Raw genomic sequence first — 17665 nt, forward strand, 5'->3', positions numbered from 1 at the left:
TCAATGATCTCTTCTTCTAAACCTTCAACCTGTCTCCTAGACCCGCTACCAACCAGGCTACTGAAAGAAGTCTTACCCTTAGTTAGCGCGTCGCTATTAGATATGATCAATGTGTCTTTATTAACAGGCTATGTGCCACAGTCATTTAAAGTAGCTGTAATTAAACCTCTTCTTAAGAAGCCTACTCTAGATCCAGGGGTTTTATCAAACTACAGACCAATATCAAATCTTCCTTTTCTCTCTAAAATCCTTGAGAAAGTAGTCGCCAATCAGCTGTGTGACTTTCTCAACAATAACAGTCTACTTGAGGACTTCCAGTCAGGATTTAGAGTACATCATAGTACAGAGACAGCTCTGGTGAAAATTACAAATGACGTTCTTATTGCTTCTGACAAAGGACTGGTTTCTGTACTTGTTCTGCTAGATCTTAGTGCTGCATTTGACACCATTAACCATGAGATTCTAATATGTAGACTGGAAAAATTAATTGGCATCAAAGAAACCGCATTAAGCTGGTTTAAGTCCTATGTATCCAATCGATCTCAGTTTGTGCATGTCAATGAAAAATCCTCCAGGCACGTTAAATACGGTGTTCCTCAAGGTTCTGTGCTCGGACCAATTCTTTTCAACTTATATATGCTTCCTTTAGGCAACATTATTAGAGGACACTCTATAAACTTCCATTGTTATGCTGATGATACTCAGTTATAGGGTTGTCACAAGAACCGATACTTCGGTACCAATTCGATGCCGACACGAAAAAAATAATTCGATACTTGCTTTTTTCTGGTAACGTCAGAACCGAATATACTACTTTTCACTCGGCGAGCCGTGTCGATTCTTGGCGGAACTGACGGGGGCAGTATATGCGTGTGAGCAGCACAGAGCAGTAAGCGGCGCTGAAGAAGAAAACTTGCCGTCTTCGAAAAAAATGGCGAAAGCACAACACGTCGGCTCGTCGACAAGACAGGTGCGAAGAGTCGCGTGTGGAAATATTTTGCATTTGAGGCGGATGAATCCGGAGCAATTCTTGATTCAAACAAGCCGACATGCAAAAAGTGCCTCAGAAGTTTTCAGACCAAAGGAGGAAGCACGTCAAACCTGGCCAAATATAGACCACTGCTGTTCTTTTTTTAATGTAAAATAGTTGACTATTGTTGTTATTTATGACCATATTTATAAGCACAGTATTGTTTGTTTTTATACTGGATGGCTATAGGTCTGCTGGCAGCTGGTACTGCAATTTAAACTTTGTGCAAAAAGATCTTTAAGCACAGTGGTGTTAAATACTTGACAGTTTGAAGCAGTTTTCAATAAATTAGTGAATTTAAACGTACATGGGTCCTGTTGTTTTTTTTTTTAAATTGTGGTATCGAATTAGTATCGAGAATCGTGGAAATTCACAGGTATTGGTATCGACTACTGAAATTCTGGTATCGTGACAACCCTACTCAGTTATATCTATCGATCAAGCCTGAAGAAACCAATCAGCTAGTTAAACTCCAGGCTTGTGTTGATGACATAAAATCCTGGATGACCTGCAATTTCCTGATGTTAAACTCCGATAAAACGGAAGTTATTGTACTTGGGCCTAAACTCCTCCGAAGCTCGCTGTCTAAAGATATAGCGACTATTGATGGGATTGCCATCGCCTCAAATGCTACTGTAAGAAACCTTGGAGTTATCTTTGATCAAGACCTGTCCTTTGACTCACATATTAAACAAACAGCGAGGACAGCCTACTTTCACCTGCGTAACATTACTAAAATAAGGCCAATGCTGTCTCAAAAAGATGCAGAAAAACTCGTCCATGCATTTGTTACCTCAAGGCTGGACTATTGTAATTCTTTATTATCAGGCTGCTCTAATAAATCTCTTAAATCTCTCCAGCTGCTCCAGAATGCTGCAGCTCATGTTCTGACTAAAACCAGAAGAAGGGATCACATTTCTCCTGTATTAGCTTCTCTGCACTGGCTCCCAGTAAAATCCAGAATAAAATTTAAAATCCTTCTCCTCACTTACAAGGCTCTTAATGGACAGGCACCATCATATCTTAAAGAACTCATTAAACCCTACTGTCCTCCTAGAGCACTACGCTCTCAGAATAAAGGGTTACTTGTAGTTCCTAAAGTCTCCAAAATTAGAACAGGGGCCAGAGCTTTCAGCCATCAAGCTCCTCTTCTGTGGAACCGTCTTCCGGTTCTGGTTCGTGAGGCAGACACTGTTCCCACATTGAAGAGTAGGCTTAAAACCTTTCTCTTTGACACCGCTTATAGCTAGGGCTGGCTCAGGTTTGCCCTGAGCCAGCTCTTGGTTAAGCTGCTATAGGCCTAGACTGCTGGGGGATTATAGTGACACACTGAGCCCCTCTCTCTCTCTCTCTCTCTCTCTCTCGCGCTCTCTCTCTGTGTATGTTCCCCCGGAGTCCCTGTGCTCTCTTGCCTAGCAGGTCTCCCTGGACCGTGGTGGAACCTGGTCCGGACTGCATCGATGTTGTGGTCTTGTTTGCCTCTTACTGCCAGTATTTTTAATTAAAGTAATTGACTAAAATCGGCATCTCTACTGTCACTAACTTGACACACTAACTTGGATCACTCCCGGGAGTCTGGCTATGCTTTCTGGTCCAGCAGAGTCCACTGAGGTCCTGACCGATGCAGACTGCTAACTGGCCTGATGCTGGAAACACCACATTGTAGCTCCACCTGCCCACTGTGTGACTGCTCAACTACTCCTGCTTTTTGGTCTACGGCGACGTGGTTAGGATGGATCCATCTCGGCGTGGCTGTGCCTGCTGCCATGGACTACTACTGTTGATACTATTGCTTCTGTTAATACCACCACTACTGTTAATGCTACTGCTACCATACTACCAGCACCAAATGCAGTTGGAACCCAAGGGCCTGGGCTGCACGAGATTTCTGCCTAAAAGCCTATTAAGGCAGTTTTTTCTCGCCACTGTCGCTGTAACGCTTGCCCCTGGGTGATGTTGGGACTTTGAAAATGTGTTGACTCTTGAAATTTTGAGCGTATTCTAGTCCTGCTCAATGTGTTAAGTGTCCTGAGATGACTTCTGTTGTGATTTGACACTATAAATAAAATTGAATTGAATTGAATTGAACTGTGAGGAACTTGGTGTAATCCTCGATGACCAACTATCCTGCACCCCCAACATCACTGCTGTGGCCCGATCCTGCAGATTTGCCCTCTACAATATCCGCAGCATTCGGACCTTCCTCACAAAGGATGCAACGCAACTCCTGGTTCAAGCATGGTCATCTCCCGCCTTGACGACTGCAACTCTCTGCAAGTCCTGGCTGGACTCCAGACCTCGGCGACTAAACCATTGCAGGGTATCCAGAACGCTACAGCACGCCTTGCCTTCAATCTACCCAAATTCTCCCATGTGACCCCTCTCCTCCGTGACCGCCATGTTCTTACCTATAGCACTTTGATCATAGCACTGTTGTTCTTAAGGTATGTTTGCTGAACAGCTACTACTTTACTCAGATGAGGACCTAACACTTGTTTCCATTTTTTCGCTCTTACTTTATCAGCAATGATATATTGTGGTTTCTTTCTTTTGACAAATTTACTTATTGTAAGTCACTTTGGACAAAAGTGTTCGCTAAATGCCTTAATGGAAATGTAATGTAAGTAATACATTATTATTATTTTTGTGTAGTGACAGATTTAAAAAAAACTCACATTGTGATAGACATAAAATCATTATGTATTAAATTTGTTTTTTTTTCATCAGTGTTCTTAATTAGCAGCAGTCCTGATCATAATTATTAAACATTTATTTATTTGCAGGATTTTAACCCTTAAAATGCCAGTTTCTGTACATAATGCCACTATTTTTTATGAAAAAAAAAACACAAAGCATGAAATATTTTCCATATACTCAATGCAAACTGGTTACAGTGGCCACACAATAACATATATGTAAATGATTAGCAAAAATATTGATTTTGATGCATTACTATGTAGTGTCAGATTTACAAACAAATCGATCGATTTTAAGGTTCTTATAGTTTTTAAATGTCTTAACGGTCTCGGGCCTTCTTATTTATCTGCACAAATTTTACCCTATCAACCCTCTCGGACCCTGAGGTCCTCCGGTGCTGGCCTTTTAACCATACCACAAGTCACAACCAAAACACACGGGGAGGCGGCATTCAGTTACTATGGCCCCCGATTGTGGAACAGCCTGCTGGAGAACCTCAGGGCTGCAGAGAATGTTGATGTTTTTAAAAAGAGGCTCAAGACCCACCTTTTTAATCAGGCTTTAATCAGACATGTTTTCTAATTTCTTTTATGCTTCTTACATTTTTTATTATTATTCTATTTTATATTATTTATTTTAGCTTATCCTGTTTTACTGTTTTATAAATTTTATTTATTTTTATTGTTTTATTTATTGGGTCAATTTTATCTTATTTTATACATTTTGATACATTTTACTGTTTTATTGTTTTTATTCCCTCAGTTTTTAGCTTCTACCTTTTCTATTATTTTGCTGTTTTAGCCCCTCGGTTTTCCAGTGTTTCCTCCTGGGGGCCTACCACACCGGGAGTTGTTTCTGGTTCAATCAATCAATCAATCAATCAATCAATCATTTATTTGTCATTGCCATAAATAACAATGAAATTCCGTTGGAGCATACAACCTTACATAGTGAAAAGTGCATAGTGCAAAAAGTGCAAAATGTGCAATGGTGCAGAATCCCACGGGCATATCATGTACACGAAAGAAGGACAAAAACACAAACACACACAAGGGGCGCCAGAGTACATTGTCAGAAGTAGTATAGTGTGTGCTGCAGCAATGCAGAGACCAGTTCACAGTTATTGTAAGATGGAGTATGGTTACTGTCCATGTGAGGGGGGGAGAGAGAGGAGGGGGGCACTGTTCAGCAGCCTCACTGCCTGAGGGTACAGGCTGTGAGCCATTCTGGTGGTTCTGGCAGATAAGGCCCTGTACCTTCTACCTGAGGGCAGCAGGTGGAACAGGTGATGGGCCGGGTGGTGTTGGTCATGCAGGATGTTATGCACTCTCTTCAGACAGCGGGAGGTGTAGATGGTACTGATCTCCGGTAGAATGGTCCCCATGATTTTCCCCGCTGTTTTTACCACCCGCTGGAGTGCCTGCTGTTCGGCCTTAGTGCAGCTGGAGAACCACACAAGGAAACCGTACGTCAGAACACTGCTGATGGCACAGTTGTAGAAGTTCACCATCAGCTGTTTCTGGATCCCGGCATTCTTCAGTTGCCTCAGGTAGTAGAGCCGTTGCTGGGCCTTTCCTACTGCTGAGGCGGTGTTGATGCCCCAGGACAGGTCCTCAGTGATGGTCACTCCCAGGAATTTGAAGTGCGCCACCCTCTCCACCGCCTCGCTGCCGATAGAGAGTGGAAGGTGGTTATTTTGTCTCATTTTGCGGGGGTCCACAATAATCTCCTTGGTCTTCTTGATGTTCAGTATGAGATTATTACCCACACACCATGCTGCTAGATGTTGCACTTCAGTCCTGTAATCCGTCTCATTATTGTTGTTGATGAGTCGGCGAATTTAACAATGAGATTGGAGGGAGAAGAAGCAGAGCAGTCATGTGTCATGTTCACCGTTGGGGGTGCTGTCCCGTGGACAGCCCTGGCCCGGGTGGCTGGAGAGCTCTACACTGTGGTGTGGAGCCTCCTGTCTGCCTGGGCTGGGGTGGTCCCTGAGGCGGCGCCCCCTGCAGTCATGGACCATGATTCCTCTCGGTGTGCACGGCCCCCAAAGGTAGCTTCTTCTTCACCTCAGATCTCGGTGCCCAGCCATGTCTCCTCAGCAACAGCCAGTGTATGTGTGTGGGTGTGCGTGGGTATGTGTATGTTTGTGTGTGTGGGTGTGTATGTCTGTGCATATGGCTATGTGTGTGCGTGAGTGTGTATGTCTCTGTGTATCTCTGTGTGTATATTTGTGGGGGTGGGAGGCTTGGGTTTCATGGTGTTCTATGTTGTTCATATCTTTTTTCGTTTTTGTTTTGTTCACTTTTATTTTCTGTGAGGCACTTTGTGCGACTTTAAAGTATGAAAAGTGCCATATAAATACAGTTTGATTTGATTTGAAAAGAAAACTCACACTGTGACCCAAAAATGTCTGCGTCAAAAAAGTGACATATAATCATAATTCACTAGCAAGGACCACACCGTCAACGAGATGCGTTTAAGGATTTATTATTATTGACAAAGAGAATGAATTTCGAAGATCTTGGTTCTTGAGCGTTTGAGTGCGTTGTGGGGATTCTTGTAGAGAATCCGCCGCCGCTCCCGGGCAGCGACGGACCCCCTCGTGGACCTACGAAGGAGAGGATAGAAAGAAGAAATGGGAAGAGAAATGGGGTGGGGGGGAGGGGCGCAGAATACGAGAGTGAAGCGGAGGAGAGGGTCAGGTGGCTATTTATAGAGATGCGGTAGTTGGCGCTGTTGAGGTGTGGACCTGCTCCCGAAACTTCGCCAATTAGGCTTCAATTCACTAGCAAGGACCACACCGTCAACGAGATGCATTTAAGGATTTATTATTATTGACAAAGAGAATGAATTGCGAAGATCTTGGTTCTTGAGCGTTTGAGTGCGTTGTGGGGATTCTTGTAGAGAATCCGCCGCCGCTCCCGGGCAGCGACGGACCCCCAAAAACCTCCAATTACTTAAGAAGAGATTGAACGGATTTGAGATCTTTGGGATCTGAACGGATGTAGCGGTCATACATTTGGGAGGACCGGCGGCCCACGGGACGTATGAAGTGTTCTGGGATGCCACTACGGGAGGCCGAAGTGGCCGTTCCGATTCTGAAGGGGTGCCCGGAGTAGTTGTCGGGCCAAATACCAGGCAATGAGAGCATGAGGCGAAAGTGATGGTAGGGCTAGAATCATGATCTGTCATGTTGTGCAATGAGGTTTGCGGAATTGCGAAAGTTTGCGAGGTTTTCGAAGGGATTCAGTGGTGATTGGACCTTGAAGAAGGAGACGGGCGTGGGCGGACCGAATTGATTGGTTTTGTTTAGCTGTAAGTGGAGCACCATGATGTCGTCTGAAAAGCGAGACAAGTCGAAAATGCCATCATGACGGCTTGAGTCGAAGCGAATGGTTGAGGAGGTGAATGCGGAGCATCTGAGGAAACCAACGAGGCGAGCAAGAACATGGCTTCCGAGGTTGGGGCGACTTGAGGAGCGCCGTACCTGGAACGGATCGTGCGGAGGCAGGTGGACTGTCGACAGTAAGTCGACAGTAAGAGGAAGACGACAAGGGTTTGTGGCTGGCTCTTGGCGTGGGAGTCCTTTAATGAGGGAAGTTATCTGGGGATGGCTGGTGGCCAGGCCCGAACTGCCAGTTATTAGCTTGGAGAAGAAGCTGGTAGCGCTAAGGTACGCTGTGATGGTGTGTGTTTGGATTGCCCTGATGGAATGGGCGTAAGTGATGAAAGAGTCAAGGTGATAAGTTCGAACGACGGAAAGGTTGCGTTGTATTGGTCGTGGAAGAGGTGGAAGCTTTTCCGAGTTGTCAAGTAGGACGAGGGGGTTGAGGGTGATATGGAGGAATGGCTTTGGAAAGGTATCGGCGTGAGGTGCCAAGCTTCGGAACTTCTGCAATGGGAAGCAGGAAAGAGAGTCAGCGATAGTGTTTGTTTGACCGTGAGCTGCGCGGAGAACATATTGATGTGTAACGGAGTGCCGGATGGGGCTCTGTATGAATTGCATGATGGATGGGGAGTTGGAGCGTCCTTGTTAATTATGTCGACGACTGCAAGGTTATCTGAGTATATGTGGATGGACTTGCGGGACCATTTGTGTCCCCGCAAGATGGCGGTGACTAATATAGGGTAGAACCATCTTCCGTTGTAGAAGCCCCCAAAAAGGACTGAAGGAGAAGCGTCAATGTACAGATGGATGTCATGTGGGTGAGTCCGTTGGTCGTCGTAGAAGAAAGTGATTCCGTTCCGATTAGTGAGAAGGTTGAGCCGCAGACAGAGTTTGGCGAGGAGGGGCCCTCTGTTTTCTCTGCAGATGATGTAACTCCGAGGTCGGAGAAGACTGAAGTCGGAGTGGCCAGGCCAGAGGCGGGTGGTGATGACGGGGGGGGGGGGGGGGGGGGGGAATGATGGAAGACGTATGGAATCCCGGTTGTTGGACAGGATCCAACAGAGGGCTTTAGACAAGTGGTCGAAGAGCCGAAGGTGAGCCTGACGGCAAAGTAATATGCACCACGTTTGTGGACACCGAAGAAGGCCGGAAGTCGGGGTAGGGGGGGACTTTGAAGGCGCTGGTGATGTTGGTTTTTTGAGAGCCGCGACCCTTTGCCGGCGAGTTTAATAAGGGCGATGGCATGGTTCATGGTGGCGTAGTGATGTTGGTTTTTGAGAGAAAATTCTTCGCTCGGGATCAAGCTATTGGTGCTGGGAATAGTACTGCCATGGGGTGCTAAATCGATAATGGTGCGTTTCTTGCCGGAGTATTTCCTGGTTGCGATACTGATGCGATACTGATGCTGATGCAGAGTTAGGAAATGGAGGATGGAAGACATGGAACCTTCCTTAACTTCTTTAGCGAGAAGAGGCTGGGTGAGATGGGGCACCGCAAAGGGAGCATGTGAGGGCTGTGCGGGCGGCGAAGAAGCGGCAGTAAATCTCGTTCTCGAGAGCGCCCCAGTAGGTGGCCTCGTTAAACTGTGAGAGGCGGGCTGCAACTTCGGGGGCGAAGTGTGTGTGGTATTGATAGAAACCATGCTGCTAAAGCGGAGGGCCAGATTAAGAATGGTGGACAAGTAATCGTCCAGTTCATTGCGTTGCGTGGGGTGTTTGGAACAGAGAGCGTCTCTGTAAAGGGAGAAGGCGCAAGCGAACTCTGTAGGCGTAAGCTCTCTGGAACGTGTGGGTGCTCTCACTTTAGAGTGGGGGCACCCTCGTATCCTTCAATAAATCTGTCTGCGGGTGGTTGATGGAGGGAAGGCGAGATAGGGAGTGCGACGTCGATGTAGTTAGTGCATCCCGGCACTGGCATCTTGGTGCCAGGAGCCCGGGCTGAAGCGTGCTACGGTGGTTATTGGAAGCGCCGAGGGGCGCTGGTGGCCTAGTGCCAGGAGCCCCGACTGAAGCGAGTTGCTGTGGTCTTTGGAAGACGGGGCGGGGGGGGGGGGGGGGCGTTGGCATCCCGGTGCCAGGAGCCCCGGCTAAAACGGGCTGCTGTGGTTGTTGGAAAAGCGGTGAGGGGGGCGCTGGCATCCCGGTGCCAGGAGCCCCCGCGAAGGTTAGCTGCGGTGACGGCTGGAACTGGATGGCGGTGGGTGCTGTGGCGTTTGCCCTTGGGGTTGTAGGTTGCTTTTGCTGATGATGACAATCCTGATGGAAGTTGGAGGGTCCTGGAATCCGTCTGGGCGCTCCCTCTGGATTGTAGAGATGACGAGAAGTGGTGGCGGAAACTCCGGAGTTGTTTGATCTGGCAGAGGATCTCTGTCTCTGCTTTTGCTACTGCTCTTGTTTTCTTAGGGCTGTGTTTGATGGTACTATTAGCCCCCGGTTCTTTTGTTGGGAGCCCAAGGATAAACCGAAGAAATCCTCAGTTCATGAATATAGAATTTGTTCAGGCCGCAGTAAAGTATGGCGGGCCTGGGCGCAGAATGGCAGGGCTCCCGCAAGATCTCGGTCGGAACGAACCTCGTTTCCTGGTGCTGGATACATTTTATCTTCTTGGGCTGGGACTGCCCTGTATGGAAGTTAAACTTTCACGCAACCGAGTCTTACTGGTCAGTTGTCTCTGACGTGGACTTACGGAAATGTAATATGAATCGTGCTCGAGTGTTGTCCCTCAGGCGTTCGGGTTTTTATTTATTTATTTGTTTATTTATTTATTTATTTTTTGCGCGCACGCTGTGTTCGCTTTTGATGCGTTTCCGTGAGCCTAAAACGGCTTGTTTCGTTCGATTCACGAGACTCGCAGCTTTCAAATGATGTATAATATGACGCAGACACATTCGAAATAATATACGATTAAATGGAATGAATGCGAAACTAGTGCAAAACGGCCCGCGGGTCACGCTGTACTGATGACCACGACCAGTGATTTATATGGGTTCGGTGAAACACGGTGAAAGCGAATTGTACCAGTACTGTCCCTTTAACAAGAGCGTCAACGTCACGGCCTGTACGTGTGTGCGTGATGACGTCACCCGGAAGCGACCTGGTGTTGACGGAACGAGCGGCCACGAGTATGGAGTTTGCTTTATTGTTGATCGATGGAACGTCTTTTGGCGTCTTTCCGGTTGGAGATTCTTTGAAGATGGAGACTGGTCTGGGGATCTCACTGGAGCGTGGTGACGCTGCGACCGGCGAGTTGTTCGGCCGGTGTTGTCGGGACGCTGGCGGGAGGCTGGAGTGATCTTCGGAGGCGACGGGGTCGGCGAACTCCGGCGGCGACGTTCTGTCCGTGAGTTTCCTCGTCCTCTCTTAGCTGCTGAAGGAGGTGGGCTGGGAGACACAGAGGATTCGTCAGGCGAGCTATGGTAGTCTTGACTGTTGAGAAGGGATGAACTAGGCGGAACACTGACCGTGGATGAGATGGAGTTGGTTTTCTTCGAAGTCGCTTGCGTCCTGGACGTCGTTTGCGCCACTGAAGTCGGGGTCTCGGGAACGGAGGTGGCGTCGGCTTCTGGTGGATTATGGTCCCGATCTCGATGGAAAGGATCGTCGGCGGACGGGGATGGAGAGACGAAATCCGTGGTGAGGTGAGTTAAGCTGCGAGGTGAGCCAAAGCTGGTGTTTGTTCATGCGAAAGTTTGGTTGTGCTCGAGGCGAAGTCGCGTGCTCTCGTCTCTGGCCAAACACGAGAGTGAACGAAGACGAGAGCGAGCACAGGATACGGGAGCGAGCGCAGAATACGAGAGCGAAGCGGAGGAGAGGGTCAGGTGGCTATTTATAGAGATGCGGTAGTTGGCGCTGTTGAGGTGTGGACCTGCTCCCGAAACTTCGCCAATTAGGCTTCAATTAAAAAAAAAATTCAAGCTGTTTTTTTTATTTCAATCTTTCAAAGACATATGAAACTAAGTGAATGAAAAATAATGCAATGAGAACGACTTGCTCTGGTTCATAGGGTCATGCAATGTACACTGCTACAAAGATGCACACATCCTCGCCACCCTCCCCCCTCACACACATGCACACACACACACACACACACACACACACACACACACACACACACACACACTCACACACACACACACACACACACACACATCATCTGAGTTGAATATATTTGCTCAAATGTCTGCCAGTGCTCAAAAAACACATGGGAAAATGGCTCAATCTGTTGGAAAACAGTAAAAACTACAATTTTGAAGTCTTGACTTCAGAATGAAAGCCTGAAAAGAGAGATTGCATGATTTTATGCTGTAATGGCAGTGGGATCAAAAATTTTAGTTTTTCCAGGTTTCAGTGGAATATTGTTCTCCTAAATTGCTAAGTCAGATTTGTGTTTACAAATCTAAAGCTGCATAAATTAAAAAAAAAAAAAACACAGATTTATCCAAATACTCATATAGACCACTCTCTTACATCCATATCTACACACTTTTCTTTAGGAATCCGAATAATGAGCTAGTGGAGGCTAGGATCCTTGAACTGAGTGAAATGGTTGAATTGGGTGACACTTTTCAGTGGTTTTGACGAGTGGCTCCTTTCACATTACACACAGTCCTTTTGATTCATTGTGTGTTGGCCGCACCTGCACCTACGCAGTTTTATTAGTTAATTTTTTCCTCAGTGGGTTTTCTTCAGCCTTGACGTCATGTACATACATCAGCATACAGATAAATAGCTTCCTTTAGAAGGCATGGCCACATAGCTTTTGTTTTAAACAAGTTGACAAGTCTTTGAGTTGCCAAAATCTTGTCAAGTCGGAGCAAAAGTTGCAACCCCTAAAGCAGGGGAGCGTTCAGGCCTGACAAAATGTAACAGAACGTTCATTCAAACCATTATGTAAGCAAGCTGCCTTTAATACGGCAGTGACATGGTTTATGTTTGAGATTATATCTGTACGAAAAGCCATATTCCAGGTTTATTGTACTGTGTAGTTTGAAAATGAAGTGGAAGATATGAAAAAATCTTGAAATTCTTAAAGCTACAACTGTCAGGGCTGCCTAGTTAACCACACTGAGTCAGATATCTCATCTCTAGTTTAGACACATCACTGCTGATTGGGAAACACATCTTACACACCCTCCAAACAAGAGAAAACGTACTTCAAAGCCAGTTTCACACTATTTCGAGGAAACATGTAATTCAACCCACACACCCTTGCAAGACTGTACACACAGATTGATCATGCCCCAGCACTCTTCAGTACAGGTGGTGATCAATCGGAACATAATAATTAACAAACATTATGAGAGTAGTTTAGATTTTAGTATATTAGTTTGTTGCTTGCTTGCTTGCCTGTGTTGGTTAATTTCTGAATTATTTATCCTGAGACTAATTATCCCGTTTTTCTTTTTCTTTTTGTAGTTTAGGAGGTAGTGTTTGCCACCCCCTTTGTTTAAAAAAATGCCATGATCAGCCATTGTAAATTATCCCCTTGGTGTTTCATTTGTTAGGTCAGTTGAGTAAGTTTATGTGAAGGTAGCATTGAACAGTTAAGTTCTGTTTAGTTGACCTCTTTAATGGCCCAGATATTCATTGCTAATTTTGTACATCTCCTTTTTTGTTGAATAAAACCCTGTTTTTGAAAACCTGTAACTGCTCATGCAGAACCAAATGCAGACATGAATGGCAACCTTTAATACCAAAAAGCCAGTAGCAAAAAAACAAAAACTGACACGAAACAAAAACTGGCTACAGGGAACATGCAGCCAAAAGCATAAAGGAAAAGCAACTGCACTGCGGACAAAGTGGGAAAAGACACACATAAGAGAGGCAGGGTGGCACAACTAGCATGACACATGCAGATGACTTAGCTTCTAAAATAGGGAAAGCACATAGAGTAAATAAACAAGGAACTAATTAACTAATGAAAAGCAGGTGAGACAGAAAAGAGCCAGGAACAAGACAAAGGCAGGAAGTGAAACAAGACAGGACATTAGGAGAGTGAGTTCAAAATAAAACAGGAAACAAACTACATCCAAATCTTAAAACCATGACAGTCATTATAAAAATGTTTGATTAGTGCAGCTTTGAGAAAACAATGAAAGAACACTGATCACTGACTGTTGGCACACATGCATACCAAGCAAATCCAGGCCAGTCACCACAAAAAATGAATTGAATGAATGTCAGAGGAAGTGTGTCTTTTCCGAGTTTGTAATTCTCGATGACCAACTATCCTGCACCCCCAACATCACTGCTGTGGCCCGATCCTGCAGATTTGCCCTCTACAATATCCGCAGGATTCGGACCTTCCTCACAAAGGATGCAACGCAACTCCTGGTCATCTCCCGCCTTTGAATACTGAAACTCTCTCCTGGCTGGACTCCCGGCCTCGGCGACTAAACCATTGCAGCGTATCCAGAACATGCAGCACGCCTTATCTTCAATCTACCCTAATTCTCCCATATGACCCCCCTCCTCCGTGACCTCCACTGGCTCCCTGTTGCAGCACGCATCTAATTCAAGACGATGGCACTGGCCTACAAGGCCATCAATGGAACGGCACCCATCTACCTTCAAACACTGGTCAAACCACACGCCCCGAAGTGAGCACTTCGCTCCTCTACTTCAGCTGGCCGGCTGGTACCACCATCGCTGAAATCAAACAAATGTCGCTCAGCCAGTCCAGACTCTTCTCTGTTCTGGTGCCTCAGTGGTGGAACGAACTCCCGACCAATGTCAGGACAGCAGAGTCATTTGCCATCTTCTGCAAAAGGATCAAGACTCACCTGTTCACACTTCACCTCGACTTTGATAGCATGGGCCCTAGTTTCGTGGCGCAGCGCAGGGCGGCGCAGGGTGGCGGAGCCGGCGCAATGCAAGTTTCGACCCGCGCAGCCTTGCGCACCGTCAGTTTGGCAGTTTGGTGGATCGCCTGCACCAAGATGGGTGTGGCGGAGCAGCAGGGAGAGGCGTCACAGATTCAGCTTGGCGTAGCGGAAGTTTCGTGGCAAAAAGCCTCGCCGAGACTGCGCTGAAAGTTCGCCAGCTCCAACCTGGTCTACTTTCGGCGCAAGGCGTAAATAAAGTCCATTCATTCAATGCGAATCACAGCTGGCGGAGTGGAAGTTTGGCTGACGGCGCGCAGTGCGCACACGTCACCGAGACCTCACAGGCAGGTTTCCACAGTTCCAGGCACATTTAAATGCAATAAATAATCACAACAAACACTATTTAATGCAACTAATTGAATCAACACGTGAATTTATATCTATATAGATTGTCCCCTCACATCTGACGTCAGATCACAGGCGGATGGCACGCGTAAAGGAAACTCAGCCTCTTGGACCAAAACATCTCCCTCTCTCTCTCCTGTTTTTTATAATATCGGCATTGTTATTATTATGATACGCGTGCACAGCGGCGCTGCTTCTGTCATCGGGTTGTCAAATGACGGAACTTCCACTGAACCTCCCCTAACGCATTAAAGGAGAGGAGAGGAGTTCATTTGATTGGTGAAGATCTGAATCGGTTGTATTAATCCCAGTCCACGCCTCGTCTCCTCCTCGTCTCCCACTCACGCCTTCTTCTCCTCCCTCTTTCCCACTTGCGCCGGTGGGCGAGACGGGGGGTGTGCCTGCGCGAGCCTGCGCGGTGCACGAAACTTGCAAAGTCCAGGCGGACACACCCCGTCGGCGCGGCGCAGGTGCGCTGAAAGCTGACTGCGCCTGGTCTACGAAACTAGGGCCCCATGACTCACTTCCGCCACCCCCCAAAAAAAACACTTCTATGTTCTTAGCACTTTGATAATAGCACTGATATACTTAAGGTATCCTTGCTGAACAACTACTACTTTACTCAGATTAAGACCTAACACTTGTTGAAATGTTTTTACTTTATCGGCGATATGTTGTGGTTTCTTTCTTTCAACAAATGTACTTATTTTAAGCCGCTTTGGACAAAAGCGTCTGCTAAATGCCCTAAATATAAATTTAAATGTAGGAAGTGATGTAGTAATGTCATAGTTACATTACTGAAAGATACGTGGTATAAGAACGTTATTGAAAGGGATGTCATATAAGAGCATTGTTGAAAGTTGCATGGGATGACAGCGACTTTAATCCACTTTAGATGGGTCAAACAAACACCAGACCTCATCCAGGAGGCAACTGTTAGTGTCCCATGTGTAACCAAAAATACACTGACTTTACGCTTGTTATGTAACCTTGTTACCCTTTTTACATGATGTTGTATAAGAAAGTCAAACACTAAGAAGTTTGTCATTTATTTAAGCTATTTACAGTGTTAGGTTACATTGTTATATTGTTATTATTGAACACAAACCATGATCTTTGCAAACCAATCATTGCAACACTTTTACCATTATGTGTTTGTGCAAGCGTAATATGAAGCTGATATGAAATATGTTTTTGATTCAAAAACCATTCAGCATATCCGGTTGTTTGTTGAAACATACAATACCAACATGTTTTCTGATGACTGCGTTGAGAAAGTTTAGGCCAAAGATGATATTTGGAGATTTATTTTTTCACAGATTGTTTAAGTACGTAGTTTTATAAAATGAATTGCACTTGTGTACATGTTTCTATTCTACTGTGCGTTACACATGCGTTTACATGTAGAATGGTCATTCAGAATGGATATACTATACTGAAAAGTTAACTTCCACAGAAACAAACTCCTGTCGTGATTCTGCCATCCATGCATCTCTTGAAAGATAACTCAATCAAATTGTGGTGACATGCTCATGAGGATAAAATGGTTTAGGCTTTCAGATTAATTTTCTCCCAGAAAGTCATGACCAAGAGAGATGTGTAGCATGCACACTTTGACAGAAGTGCAATTACCTCTGATTACTTTCCTAATCATAATCAGACAGGCTCCATGTTGTCCGTGACATGGTTGAACTCAAACAGTGTCCTTGTGAGAGAGCAGCGCAGCCTGATAATGATTGCGGTTTTATGCTTCAGGTGGGAGATATGTTTTATGTTTGAGGGTGTGTTTGATTCCCACTATGAGACGCAGTGATCAAAAATGAAATTGTTGTTTTCCTGTATAAAATGAAGAAAAACACCGGAATGGCACCCATTAATGCGGAGAACCCACATGTTAATTGCCATTGTCTATTTCACATGTACATTAGCCAATAATTCCCATTAATTTAGCATATCATCCGTCCGCTGTGTATTACTGAATACCTTTTATCTTATTGATGATATTTTGGTTAAAAGTGATGAGCTGGGAAGCAAATTATAGAACAATAATATGGTGCATGATCTAATTTGTTGTGGTAAGAATCCTCTGATTAGATGATCAAAACCACAACACATTATTTAAGCTTTCCAAATTCAGATAAACTCAGAGTGATGAAAGCTGCACACGTAAAAAGTCGTAATGTTTGGGAATAAACAAGTGAAATGTCCCCCTAACTTCTACATGGAGATGCAAAACAGAGGGAAAGCTGATCATGTATTGAAGCAATAACTCCATCAGAGGGTGTCCACACCTTGGGAACCTAATTCCCAAGACATATCTTCCTTTTTGGAGAATGAAAAAAAAAAAATCCATGACAGGAGTGTAATACTAACTAAATTGGACATGGGACATTTTTATCTCCACCAGGAGATTGTGCGTGTGTGTGTGTGTGTGTGTGTGTGTGTGTGTGCATGTGTGCGTGCGTGCGTGCGTGCGTGTGTGTGTGTGTAGTAGTAGTAGCATGTCATGTCAGGAGGAGAACTAAAACGGGCTTACAGTTTCTCAAAATATAACAAATTATTACCTTAATGTAAGTAATCACTTGATTAAGTTTCAGGGTGATAATATATATATATATATATATATATATATATATATATATATATATATATATATATATATATATATATATCAAACGCCTAATAATATATCGTTATGCAAATGCAACGGTGTGTATATTTGCATATATTTAAAAAGAAAAGCCTCTTGGAAAGTAGGTCTCATCTAATAAGTTAAAAGTCTTAATTATCAAATATATATATAAGTATAGAATTCTATTCTGCTGTCTATTTGCACTGAGGTAGTGCTGTCACACATTAAATGCAAATATAATAACAATCCAACACTGTCAGGTGTCACCAACATTATTTATGTGCATTTCAGAACCATATAAAGTGAAACTTCTTGCAAACGAAAATGTACTGAATATAACCAATTACTCAGTGCCATGAGAAATAATCATTTTTGTCCCTTCCTCCCCTCAGAGAGACAGCAGGAGCTGAGGAACCAGCCAAGCTGTCAGATGAGCTGCAAAGAAACAAACATGTTTTTGTTGTTGTGAGCTGCTGATGGAATCTAACCATGCGCCTAAACTGACATATTCCTTTTATTACCTTAGTATTAAAATTGACGTTTTAAGTTCTTTAGTGGCAGGTGAAATAAGTGGTGGTCAGCCCTGAGTGACAGCAGTTACAGTGGAGGGGAAATGGCAGAGCATAATAATGATCTTTTCACAGTTCATAACTAATCTGAAAAGTAAACAGTTTTTGAGGTTAGGCC

The sequence above is a fragment of the Eutrigla gurnardus genome (assembly GCF_963514095.1).
Source record: "Eutrigla gurnardus genome assembly, chromosome: 2".
NCBI lineage: Eukaryota > Metazoa > Chordata > Actinopteri > Perciformes > Triglidae > Eutrigla > Eutrigla gurnardus.